Below are 12562 nucleotides of genomic sequence, written 5' to 3'. Positions count from 1 at the left end.
TCATGTTTCTTAGAAAACTAAATATAAATCACTTCCCCTTCTATACACTTTTGCACTTTTTTACCTGACTTCCCACAGGTGTAGTATTACCCATAAAATACTCCAGCTCCTGACTTTGTGAACATTACAAAGGCAAGTTTTACAGAAGGCCAGAGGAAATCAACACAAAAAAATTGATGAACTGAGGAAAGTTAAAAAGTAAAAAAAATTAAAGATAATGTAAAAGAAGGTTGAGCTAACCTGAAGAAACCCATACAAAAAAATAGAAATAAAGTGCACACATCCAAAATAAAAAAGAACCAGCCATGCACACACAGCAAAAGAGACAACACAGAGTCTGTAAAGATGTTCTGTGAATAGCTCAGTTACTTTGGATAATGAATAATAAGCTGCCCTTCTCCTTGAATGGAGAATTTGAACTTCTTCGAAGGAGCCTGAGATGTTCTAGCTTCCTACCACATAGATAAAAATCATAACAACAAAAACATGAGCCTTTGAAAGGAAACATGTTCACTTCTTCGATGTAAAATGTGCTGTATTAAATGTGTTGTTTACATTGTATACAGTATTGTATGCACTGTTTATAGCTAAATATATCCAGCAACTAACCATTAAACACTCACAATTGAAAGCACATGAAACTGGTTACATTGTCTATACACCAACATAAATGGTTTTATGCAATGCCTAGTAGTTTGTTCTTTATTTAGGGTGAGACAAACACCATGAAATATTAGGAGTTACCTCAGCTGTCTGCCCCTGTTGGGAAGTTTTTTCTGTCACTGCCATGATCTGGGAAGGAAACAATCTGATCCAAAGAACTTGCGGAGTTAAAAACCTGTTTAATAGTAATCCTTGATTTATCATACTTGGTTTCTGTTGAAAAAATGAAGACCCTGGCTCCTGTCTTACGTCTACTCATGCACAGATCCAAACTGGGGAACAAAATAATTCTGGAATCTGTCTTTTCCACCACACAGGACATAGTGGGGAGGTTCTGTAATGTCATAGGAGAAATGTAAGGCTGGAAATATCTGCCTAACGTGACCATAGTTCAAGCTGTCAACTCGGGCTTATAAATAGTACAAAGTGAAAGAGGCAGAGAGGGGGAGCAAGGCTTAGCTCTCATATGGCCTTAGTTCTTTGCCTTCTCCTTTCTAATATCCAGGTCATATTCACCTTGTGAGTGTATGAGCCTGCCATGATCACATGAAGATTTCTCTTGATGTCCACCACTTTCAGTTCTAAGCTGGCAGACTATTCTGTGTTTGTTGTATTGGCATCAAGGAACAATATATAAGAAATGCAGCCATAGCCTTACACAAACCAATGTGACCTGTGTTCAGGGAAGTTGGACACCCTTTGATACTGACTTTCAGCAGTGATCTACAATTTGTGAATGGAAGATAGAATAAGAAATGGGAAATTCAAGGGGAATACCAAATAAAAATTTTAATTTAGCTGTAGAACAGGGTTGCAGTCCTAAAGATCAGCAAAGTCCTGCAGGTCAGTCCTGGGTGGGCAGTGAACTAGATGCCCAGTGCTATTTTCCATTTCTAAGACCCTCAGTTCTACAACAGAAGGAGCAATATGCAGCATCTGAGTTGCCCCTACAAGGCAAGCAGGCAATCTCAATTTCAGTTGAGCTTGAATCCAAACCTAAAAAATTCTCAGGGTTCATCCATCCATAATATCTATGGTTTTTTCTCCCCTCATCTGTTGCCTCAGTTGTGCCGCTGGGGGTTTCTGTAACTCAGTTCTCCACTGCTTTTATCCATGTTTTCCAGAATGCTACCAGATGCAATATAATGAGATTATTTATGATTTCTAAATATCGTCTTCTAATGTATCTCCTAGGCCAACAAAGCAGCAGCACAGCAAATCTCACTGAACCAGAGCTTCTTGTAGCAATCCCAAAGTGTCCATTTCCATTTCCTGGCTTCACTGTCTTCTTATTGTGCCTTTTCAGATTTCCTTTTGGAGGATTTGGTGGTTTCTTTTTTTTTCACGGCAATAATGGAAAGAAAAGTGTTATTGGCTGCTGGTGTCCAATCCCTGAAGAGTCAATGCAGATGGAGTCTTTCTCCTGGGACTATTTTGGTGATGTACAGAGGAAAGAATAGAAGTTCTGTCCTCAGTGTTGTCCTCAGACACAAGTTGTCCTTGACCCAGCAGCCCCTGAAGAGAGTCAGAGGTGACATGGGTGGATGTGCTCCCAAATCCTTCCGGTCTGGTCTCAGCAGCTGCATTTTCTTCACCCACTTGGGGCTTTGCCTACTCAGAGAAGTACATACTCTTAGGTGAGCACATTTCTAATGCCGCAAGTTAAAACTAATCTCCTTTAATGTGAGAATGAGTTGACTGCTTTTCAGCAAACTTGTTGGGAATTTATGTCTAAATAAAGACTTGCATATAACACTAAAATAGAATTTCAAAATTTCTATTAAATTCTATGTTATGTTAATTAATCTTTAAAGACTTTTTGCTGCTTTATATATCCAATAAAAAAAAACCCCAAACCTCCTATAAACTCCTCTTTGTGACAGTACTTGAAAATTTATCCTCTGCTTTCCATGGTCAAGGCAGCTAGAGAGTAACTATGGAATCCCTGTACCTCCCTTGCTGGTCAAGACAGTGTAGCCCCATTTTACAGAAATTAAATTGAACAAAGGACTTGACCTTGGACATCTGTACCCAATACCAATCTCTCCTCCATTTGCTGCAAAACTGTAAACACTGGTAGAAGCAATAACGAAGTCCCCATCTTTGCCAATTTAGTGCTGTATTTAAGGTCATATTCCTCGATTTATACTTTCAAAATTTAAGTCAAATGGGAAGAAGAGCACGCTATGTGATAACTGACACCACCAAGCATAGGTACTCTGAGCTGAATTTCTCCCATTGCTGTTGCAACATCATCCAGAAATGCTTAGTGGGACCAAGCTTAGTATTTTATCACTGACCCATGGCCAGGTGGTGGTGAAAGAGTTTCCAGCTGAGGCTGCAAAGACTGTGGGTCGAATAGGCAGGAAAACTTCACCATTGCGTGCTGTTCCAGAGCAGTCCTGCTGCTGGCCAGCAGAAATCTCTGAGGCAGGATTGCTGGCTCCTTACCAGCACACGGAGCTGAAAAGTGCACTCTGGGAACACAGTGCTTGTGCCGACAGTGTTCTTCAATTTGGTTTTACTCTCCCTCTGTGTGCAGATAAATACAGTGCTGTGCCAGCAGCTGTGTGTAGGTGCACAGAGAAAAAGAGGCAGTTGCTCAAACAATGTGGTATGGAGGGCTGGGGAAAAGGCAGGTTGTAAATGTAAAGGACATTTACGTTAAAGGAAGGTGTGAGAGCTGCAGGAAGAGCCAAATTAAAAAAAAAAAAAAAAGAGTACTTCAAGCAGCCAAATTAAACAAGACACAATGGGGGCCAATTTAGCCTCCCAGGCATTTCAAAAGCCCACACCCCAGAGTTCAGGGAGTGCTGAGGGGGAACCATGTGTCCCTCTAGGTCTTATTTAACTTGGCCAGGTATAAGGAACTTTAACTCTTTTGTGACTTGCTGGTTTCCACAGCACCAGCATCTTCCCATTTTTTTTCTTTGTTTCTGGGTGCTTTTTATTGGATAAGTTTTAAATCCTTTTGAAAAGAAATAATTTCTTTGGATTTAAAAAAATAATCATTAGAGGCAAAGCGTAAAGTCATTTCAGTCATACTATCTTGAAGGAAAATAGATACAGTATTTTGGAAAGAATTTGAAATGAAAACACAAAGCCTGATGGGATTTAAATGTAGAAAACCAAAAATTCAGTCTCGCCTCCTCTTTTCCCTTCCCCGATTCATGAGGTCACCATTTCTCAACTCACAGACTATGGCATCTTGCCGGGATACTGAGGCAGCCACCCGAAGAAGTTTTCTTGCTCCTATGACCACAAAGCAGGATCAAACTGGCCAAGAGAAAATAATTAGAGTGGTTTATTGAAGCTAGAAAGAGAGAAACTTTGTAGAACTAGCAAGAAAAAACATCCAGAAAATGCAGGCAACCTTTTTGGTCCCTCAAAAATTTGATGTATAAGAATTTGAGAAAAAGGAGGCTGGGTGAAAATGTGCGAAATAGAGAATGTGCATTGAAATTCAGCATTGTTGCTTGTAAATAGCTTGGTTGTAGAGGGATTGCGTGTGCATGTGTGTATGTCCATACAAAGGATGAGTGTGCAGGTCCCTGCACACATAAGACATGGCAGACCTCAGTCCAACAAAGTTTAACTTTAATCTTGCTTGCAAGCACTTCATTGTGGCAGGCTGGGTCTCTAAAGAGGGAGGGCTGACACTGTTGCCATGTCAGCTCTATGGCTTCTGGGACAAATGATTTTTCTCCTGGCCTTACTCATACTGTCTGTGCTCAGACCTCAGAAGGGGGTCCTTTGTTCAGCCCTGGCACCGTGTGAGAAAGCCCTAAGCTTTGCATACCATGTAACTCTCAGCCTACCTGAAGAAGAAATTATCACTCTGACACTGCATTGGCCTCGCTTAGTTACAGGTATTTCCCTTTCTAAATAAATTTTAACCCCTTCCAGGGTAAATCAAGAGCATGAGGGGAGTAGGGATTGTGAATATTATTCTTCCCAGCAGATTTCTCTACAGTAAGACCCTGCAAATTCAAAGGATTTCCTGAGCATATTGATAGCTCCTACTTGCTCTGCCACAGCTCAGAACCATAGAATATTTCAACTTAAAAGGAGCCAATAAAGATCATTGATTCCAATTCCCTGCTCTTCTCAGAAATACCTAAAACTAAACCATATGACTGAGAGCATCATCCAGATGCCCCTTTTAGAGGCTTGATGCTGTGATCACTTTCCTGGGGAGCCTCTTCTAGTGACTGACCACCTTGTCAGTGAAGAACCTTTTCCTAATGTCCAATCTGAATTTCACTTGATGCAGCTTCATTCCATTTCAATAAGAGCAGAGTGGTGCACAAATATGTTAACAGTCATGGCTCGCATTAAAAGCTTACCTGTGAAAGCAACAATCTGCTGGTCCCTGCTGTTTATTTCAGATTCCAAAAACTGTCCAACTATACTTACCATAGAATGATAGAATGGTTGGGCTTGGAAGGGACTTTTAAAGGTCATGTGGTCAAACCACATGTGATAAGCAGGGACATCTTCCACTGGATCAGGTTGCTCAGTCCTGTCCAACCTGACCTCGAATATTTACATGGAAGGGGCATCCACCAACGCTCTGGGCAACCTCTTTCAGTATCTCACCACCCTCACTGTGAAAAATTTCTTCCTTATCTAGTCTATATCTACTTTCTTTCAGTTCAAAACCATTACCTCTTGTAATATCGCAGCAGATCCTACGAAAAAGTCCGTCCTCCTTCAGGTACTGGAAGGCTGCTACAAGGTCTCCCTGGAGTCTTCTCTTCTCCAGGACCAAGAACTTCAACTCTCAATGTTTCCTCACAGGAGAGGTGTTCCATGTCTCTGAAAACTCAGCTCAGCTTTTGGGACAACAGTGGTGAAGTGAATGCTTTAACTCTTACCGAAGTCAGGCTGCAGCACAATTATTTTCAGTGTACATTTCTGAGTTATTTTGTTGCTAATTAAGTCCAATGTCAACTTGAGTTGAAGATCCATTTCAAAAATGTGTCTTCGTGACAATTTTCCCAATGTGAGAAAGAAAGAGAAATTACTACAAAGGAAAAATTATACCCATTAGAGAGAAGATTTGTTGAATTTTGGCTCTGGATCTGAATTGTCTCCAAGGAATGGCATTAAGGACATGAAGTCAGTTTGGCTAGATGGGATAATCCTCTGGAATGTGGGAAACATGCTCATCATCAAGATGCAGCTTCTTAAAAATCCAGGCAGGGAAATAGGGAGAGCCTGAGGAGCAGGGGCAGGAGTGAGGGTGACATGGGGACCTGTTAAAGTCACAGCTTGGAAATACACAAGAGAGTCCAGGGTGCAGGAGGGAAGAGGCCATCATCAAGAACATCTGTCCATACTACTGTGAATGTCCAATGCCAAAGCCAGCAGCTAAAGTCTTCAGCTCAGTTGAAGCACATCTGGCTCCCATGGGCATGAATCAGTGGTGAGGAGCACAGCTCCTGCCTGCACAGCATCAGAGCTCTGTCTAAACGTTACCATTCAGTGCTCTAACACCATGCTGACTTTGTTGCTCAGGACAAGACAAGCTCAAGCTGTACCTGACAAGGCTTCCAGCCCACCATGGTGTTAATCACATCATCCAGCATAGTATTAGGGGATACTCCTCTTAATTTTCTTTTCCAGTCTGAAAGCCTCCACCAACCATGCTCTCAGCTCTGTAAGAGCAAACAGGTGTTTATTTCTGTGCAGTGCCATGCAGCACCTTGGCTGGAAGCTGTCCCATACATCTCCTAGACTACACACTGGGACTTTTACCCAGGTTTGCAGTTGTCGACAGTGTCTCTGAAAGCCAAATTATTTGGGTTTTATTCTTTTCTCATTCTCTACTGCTACTTGTATCCTGAATCAGATGGCACTTCTCAGTCTTGTAGTGATGTTATTCTCCTTACACTGCTTGCAGGAATGTAGGGATGAGCACAGAATGTCTGGCTCTGACACTGACAGATCTCATACTGCTCCCAGGGAGTTGCCCAAATGCTACAAAGATGAACCATATGGGCCGCCCCAGCACTTGAGGCCATTAATAGGAATTTTTGAGCAACTGTGATTGATGAGGCAGCTCTTACAAGTCTGAGATCAATGAAAATGCAACTTGATCTTTTGAACCCAACTCCTTAATTTTTTTGTTCCTTTTTCTGCAGAGAATCCCATAAAAACATTTCTGTGCAGACAAAAGCTGTCTGGGACACTTCATGTGGATTTGTCATGCATTTTCCTTTTGCTGCCCCCTCTGCCCTATTTGCAGTTTCATATGCAGTTTGTTTTTGAGTTTTTCTTCAAGACTTGTACAGTCACAGCACGATCAGCTTTTTCTATAATTGTGATTGGACATTGTCTTCAGGGTGTTTTTTGAGACTTATTATTTTTCTTTTGTTTTCAATTTAATTAATTTACCCTCACAATTATTTGAACACCAAGGAGAAAACAATAGTAAGAAAAAAGAAAAACAAAAGTCACTGAGAAGGGGACAACAGACTGAACAACCTTCCTGGGAAAGCAGGGAGCCAAAGAAAAGAACAAGAGAGAGGACCATGTCTAATGAGTCTTGAATTATCCAATATTTTTCCCTTAGGATCTGCTGACACAAATCAACAGTAACCAAAACTGCTCCATCTTCCAACATTCTCTATCAGAGACCAACACAGCAGTCATTCCCAGTAAATTTGGATTGAGACAGTCCTCAGCCAAGATGTCAATAGTCTTCCATCAGCTGGATGCTCCTGGAATTGAAAGCATCTAAGAGGCAGGCAGGTCACTTCTAACTAGAGGAGAAAGAGCCTTGAAAGACAGAGGGAAGGGGAAGCTTCTTAGAATTCCAGGCAGGGACTTAGGGGGAGCCGAGGAGCAGGAGCGGGGAGTGAGGGCAACATGGGGACCTGTATTTAGCTAAAGTCACAGCTTGGGGACACACAAGAGGGTCCAGGGTGCAGGAGGAAAGAGGCCAAAACCAATGCAGTGACGTGGGTGAGTTTGGCGGAGCACAGAGAAGTGTGAGGCACAGCAAGAAGAGAGTGTTCCGGAGTGAGGATGTGAATAGCAAAGGGCTGCAGAGGAGAGGAGGGGTGACCAACATTAAGGGAAATTGTGAGAAAGGTGAGGGAAAAGCCTTGGAGGGGTTGGTAGGGATGCAGTGGGAGAGGGGAGAAAGCAGAGAGACAAACAACAACTCTCCCCTCTCCAGGGAGGGGAAGAGCAGGAAATGGAGCACATGTTTTATGAAGGACTGACAGCTATATTTTGAACTTGAAACAACAATATGTAAATCAGGAGTTGGGAAGATGTCCCTTTAGCCACTAAAAAGAAGAAGAAAGAAATAAGTGAAAGCATTGAAGATCATGTTTAATTACACAATACTTAAACCAACGCCAGTGCAAGAGGTATTCGGAGAAGGGGTGATATTGGTTCTTGGATTAGTAGTACTTGGGGTGGGACATCTTCCCTTCCTTTGGCTAGCTGTGGGCTCAACCAACTCACTGCATAACTCAAGGCAGAAAAGTTTTAGCAGTGTTTTGGGGCAGGGTTCACATAATGGGCTTCCTGGGAAGGGTGAGGATCTGTTCCCAGAAATACCAGTTTGAGTGCATTTTCTGGAGCACATCAAGCCTTAATGGAGCACCACTCTACTACAAGTGGGGAGGACTTTTTTGCTGCCCTTCCCACTTGACTGCTTGTCATAGGGTGGGGTTTATTCATCAGCTGACTATGACAAACTGCAACAAATGGGAGTGTTGGTGGTGTAGGATGCATTGCAGTCCCTGGGAGTTATTCAGCACTTCTGAATCACTGTTCTTGCCTTTCTTTGGGGCTGTTGGTGTAAGGCTCAGCTAAGAGAAGCACAGAGGTGGAATGAACTGGTTGAGAATGCCGTAAGTCTAGGACTTGGGATTTTTCAGGCTCAGTTGTAGACTTAACCCACCCTGGCTCGTGCTGCTTCCCTACTATTGACCACGATTGTGAAGGAGTGAGTAACTTGGCAGAGCACACAGGCAACTTGAAAAAAGAGTCGCTGAGGGCATTGATGGGATTGGAAGAACCCAGCTCTCCATAGCCTGTCGAAAGCAAAGAAAAACTGAAGATATTCCCAGGACCCAGTGACACAGCTCAGGTGTAGACAGCTGGTTACCAAAGTAACCTGGTAACTTACAGTATGTGACCAAAATTCCATTACATTCTGTGTCTCTTTTACTAGGGAAAGAGTAAAACCTTTCATGTGAACAACACCTGGGATTCTCTCTTACATTATTAGGTTTCTAAAATTAGTCCCTCCAGGACATGATCCTGGACAGGCAGAATGATGGGTGGTTACAGCTGCAGTGCGCTGTTGGGTCCAGCGCACACCTCTGGAGTTTGCATCCGGTTCTGGGAGAAGGATAAGCAACAGCTAAGCAACGAAAAGTACTCGTGCACTCTCCAGACTTCAAGCACCCCAAAGTGTTTGGCATTTTGATATCTTCTAGCAGTGGGCACAGATCCGGCTGCAGCTGAGTGCAACCTGGAGACTTTCATCTTCAAATGAGCCCTCCAATGGTGTCACAATGTGGGTGTGGTGTCACAATGTGGGTGACTCCCAGGGCCTCTCCAGGGTCTTCTGGAGTACTCAGATCTCTGGTTTTTCAGTCCATGTTTGACAATGTGGTATCCACAGAGATGCACTCACACTAGATGGGTTCTTCCATTAAAACCTTAATATTTGCAAAATGCAAAGCTCCCTCAGCAGAAATATTACACTCATTTATCTGAGGGTGGTGACTCAGACATGCTTTAAGCTCGGGAATATGCCAGTAACAATGCTACTGACCTGAGTAGTTTGGACTTCATAGTCTTTTCTTTGTAACTAATACAAACTAAATGTGATTAACATTTTCCTTAAAACCGGTCAGTGGAGCAGTGAGGCATACCAACCTGGCAGCATCAGAAACTGGAGCTGTGTCCCCAGAGAGCAGATGTAGGCTGACAAAAGACAGGGCCAGCTTCTCACACCCACACAGGGCTCTGGCCACACCGCTTGGCCTCACACCCAACTTGGAGTGACAGCTTTGAGAAGTGAATGGCAAGCTCAGTTGCCATGACTTCCTCAGATGCTGCCTGCAATTACTGAGTCTGCCAAAAGCCACAGAAAGGCAGCCAGATGGCATCACCACATGCTGTCAGGGCTTGTCTCTTGCAAGCCTCTACCTACTGGAAGCCCATTCATTGCCATTCCCCCACTTTTCTGGGTCAACTGCAGCACTGGGTTGAACTTTAGCAGGAGACCCAAAACAAGCATGCATTGACTTAACTCACCTCCCCTTGCAGACAGTTCCTTAAACAGTGCTTGCTTCACTGAAACTGTATATGGTCTAATACAGTCTCTGTGACTGGCCACATTTAGCCTTTCCCCACCATGAACTTTAGGGAAAGACTGAATGGCTGCAGGGACATTCCCTTCAGCCTTGCTCTCTCTGAACCTCAGATTTTTCCTTTCTTTCCCATCTTCTATTCCATTTTTAAAACTTCCTTTAAAATAATACTGACTCTCCTACCTACAGTCACTGCTCTGGTGCTCAGTCAGCCTTGTTGATCCTAGCTGCAAGTGACAACACTTCTCACTCTTTTATATATCAGCTTAACAGCCTGATAACAACTGGGCAGCGCAGGATATTCCTGGCACTCTGTGTGTATGCTGTGCGAGGCTTGTAGTATGGCACTAGCTATATTTTGCTGTCTCTTGCTCTTGAGCAGTTACCTTCTGATTGATTGAAAATGACTCACGAGGTTCATATGGTCCAAATTAAGTGAATGCCTGAAGACTCGTGATGCTGTAGATTCCTTAAAGGATTTTAGGCAGAATCTTATTATTTTTCATTGTATGCCTGCAAACTCCTGAGATTTTTTAGCAGAAAACAAAATGCAGATTTTTCAAACTACAGAAATGTCTCATCAGCTGAGAATCTGAACCCTAATTCCAAGCTCATTTAATAATTTTTGTAGCACACTGTGGTTAATACAGCTATAAAGTAATGTTGTCATGGAAACTTTCAGTTTATCAAGGACATTTCTCCATTTTTCTGTGCTATTTCAAGACTAGAATTGTTCTTCAACAGTGGAGCATTTTCACTAGGTGTTTCTTTAAAATGCATGGTAAGTATCTATGGGACATTGCCATTATCTTGTGTTGCATAAGATGTTATGTGTATACAAATATCCATTTAGAGCTCTGTCTGGTGGAGTAATCTGTACTGTCATGAGTTCTTTTACAAGTTGTCTTAAGAGCTTCTCACCAACCGCTGTTCCTACTCTCAGACTACCCACATCTGCAGCTTTGGCTCTGCACTCCTGGTCCATCAGCTCTGCTCCTCATCTCCAAAGCGATGCTCAAGTATTTTCCAGAGCGCATTTGGTGATGTGAGCTGCTGAAGAACAGACAAATATGGCTCCTGGTGTGCAAACTCTTACTGCACTCAACAACACTTTCTCAGAATTGCTGCTAAGTAAGTATGTGAGACTCAAAAAGCTTTGGACAAGAGGCTTGGCTTCTCTATTCTCCATTACCCTAAAACCCTGACCTATATACTGTTTTGGGGAGCTATACTGTTTGTCTGAAAGTCATCCTTACACCCCAGAATTTGCTGTGTAAAAAAATTTACCCTTTCTTAAGTCTTCATTCTTTCATGCACTCAAGCATGAACACCCCAGCATTCCCAAAGGGTGTTCCAAATGCCTTTAACACTTGGACTGTCCTTTTTGAATTTTAGCAAAGGCTAGAGGGTTTGCCAGTGGTTTTGCTTTCCCAGTATGAGCCAAACATGCCTGCCAGATTTCTCGAGAGGGGATGTAAGATTTTCCAATTTCTAAATAGGCCAATGAAGCATTAAAATATCAAAATGTAAAATAAATGTGTTTTATGAAAGGATTCTCTGTTGTCAAGAAAGGAGGGCTGGCTAACACCTGAGGGTGCCGGGAACTTTTCTGCTCTGTGACCAGAGGCTCACAGGAAGTGACCTTTACCATTCTGGAGGTGCAGGAATGCGGTGGTGCCAAACTTCCCCTCCACGTGTTGTGGGCAACTTAACGGAAAATCCTGTAAATATTGCAAAATGTCATGGATTGTTAGTAGTATTACTATGCCTTTAGATAGAGGCAGGTACTGTGCATTTTATTCTCTGTAACTCTCTTTTCATAACAGTTAACAAGGAAAGAAAAGTCAGAGGTTTCATGCTTACAGGAAGTATATAGTGTCGATGGATTTGCATAGTATTTAGAAGAGCTAGAGTTACATTGCAGTGACGCAGTTCTACAGCACTTGCTAATTCCCTCTTCTCCCCAGATACTTCCTTTTGCCTCCTACCTTTGGTTTTTTGGACATACCCAGTCTTTTATTCCTCTCTCCGCAGGCTGTGTCCAGAGTTACTGAACAGTTGCACCAGGTGTGGTCATCCAGACTCTCCGAATGGGAACCCAGACATTTGTCTCTTGACATGTCTTGCCATTTTCCTTTCCATATCAATCTGTTGCTCTCTGTTCCAGCAACTGCAACAAAACAGGTCTTAAAATCCCACTTGACTGCCTAGCAAAGCAGAGCGTGACGTCTTCCCAGGAGAGTTTGTGCGATGGTGATCTCCACGTCAGTGACAGGCCTTATATTTGTCGTGTTTCTATACAGAGTTCAGGCTTCACATAGATATTGGTTCATCCTTATACACACATGGCAGCCTGTTACTCTGGAAAGTGCCTGACAGAAGCAGCACAGCTGTTGCAGCACCTTCAGCTCTGATTCTGGTAAGGGGGCAAACCTCCCATGAACCATCTAAGAGTTTTACAAGGGTGACCCTGGAAAATTCCCTGGAAATGCCCTTTCCTCTTTCCACCTTGAGAGCTGGTTTCAATTGCTCTCCTTTTGTGGCAAATGGGGGTA

At 42.9% G+C, this 12562-nt stretch overlaps 1 long non-coding RNA gene across 1 annotated transcript in view; it reads right to left on the bottom strand.

The window, feature by feature from the left end:
- Nucleotides 1-1230: 1230 nt before the first annotated feature.
- LOC108497302 overlaps nucleotides 1231-12562 on the bottom strand; it is a 42400-nt gene continuing 31068 nt past the window's right edge. Inside the window, exon 3 of the long non-coding RNA XR_001874749.1 lies at nucleotides 1231-2274. This is a non-coding gene — a long non-coding RNA (uncharacterized LOC108497302). The remainder of the gene's footprint in view (nucleotides 2275-12562) is intronic.

Source organism: Lepidothrix coronata, unplaced genomic scaffold (genome assembly GCF_001604755.1).
Source record: "Lepidothrix coronata isolate B3197 unplaced genomic scaffold, Lepidothrix_coronata-1.0 Scaffold46, whole genome shotgun sequence".
Taxonomy (NCBI): domain Eukaryota; kingdom Metazoa; phylum Chordata; class Aves; order Passeriformes; family Pipridae; genus Lepidothrix; species Lepidothrix coronata.
The sequence above is the reverse complement of the archived record's forward strand: the minus strand, read 5'-3'. Positions and strand labels throughout refer to the sequence as shown.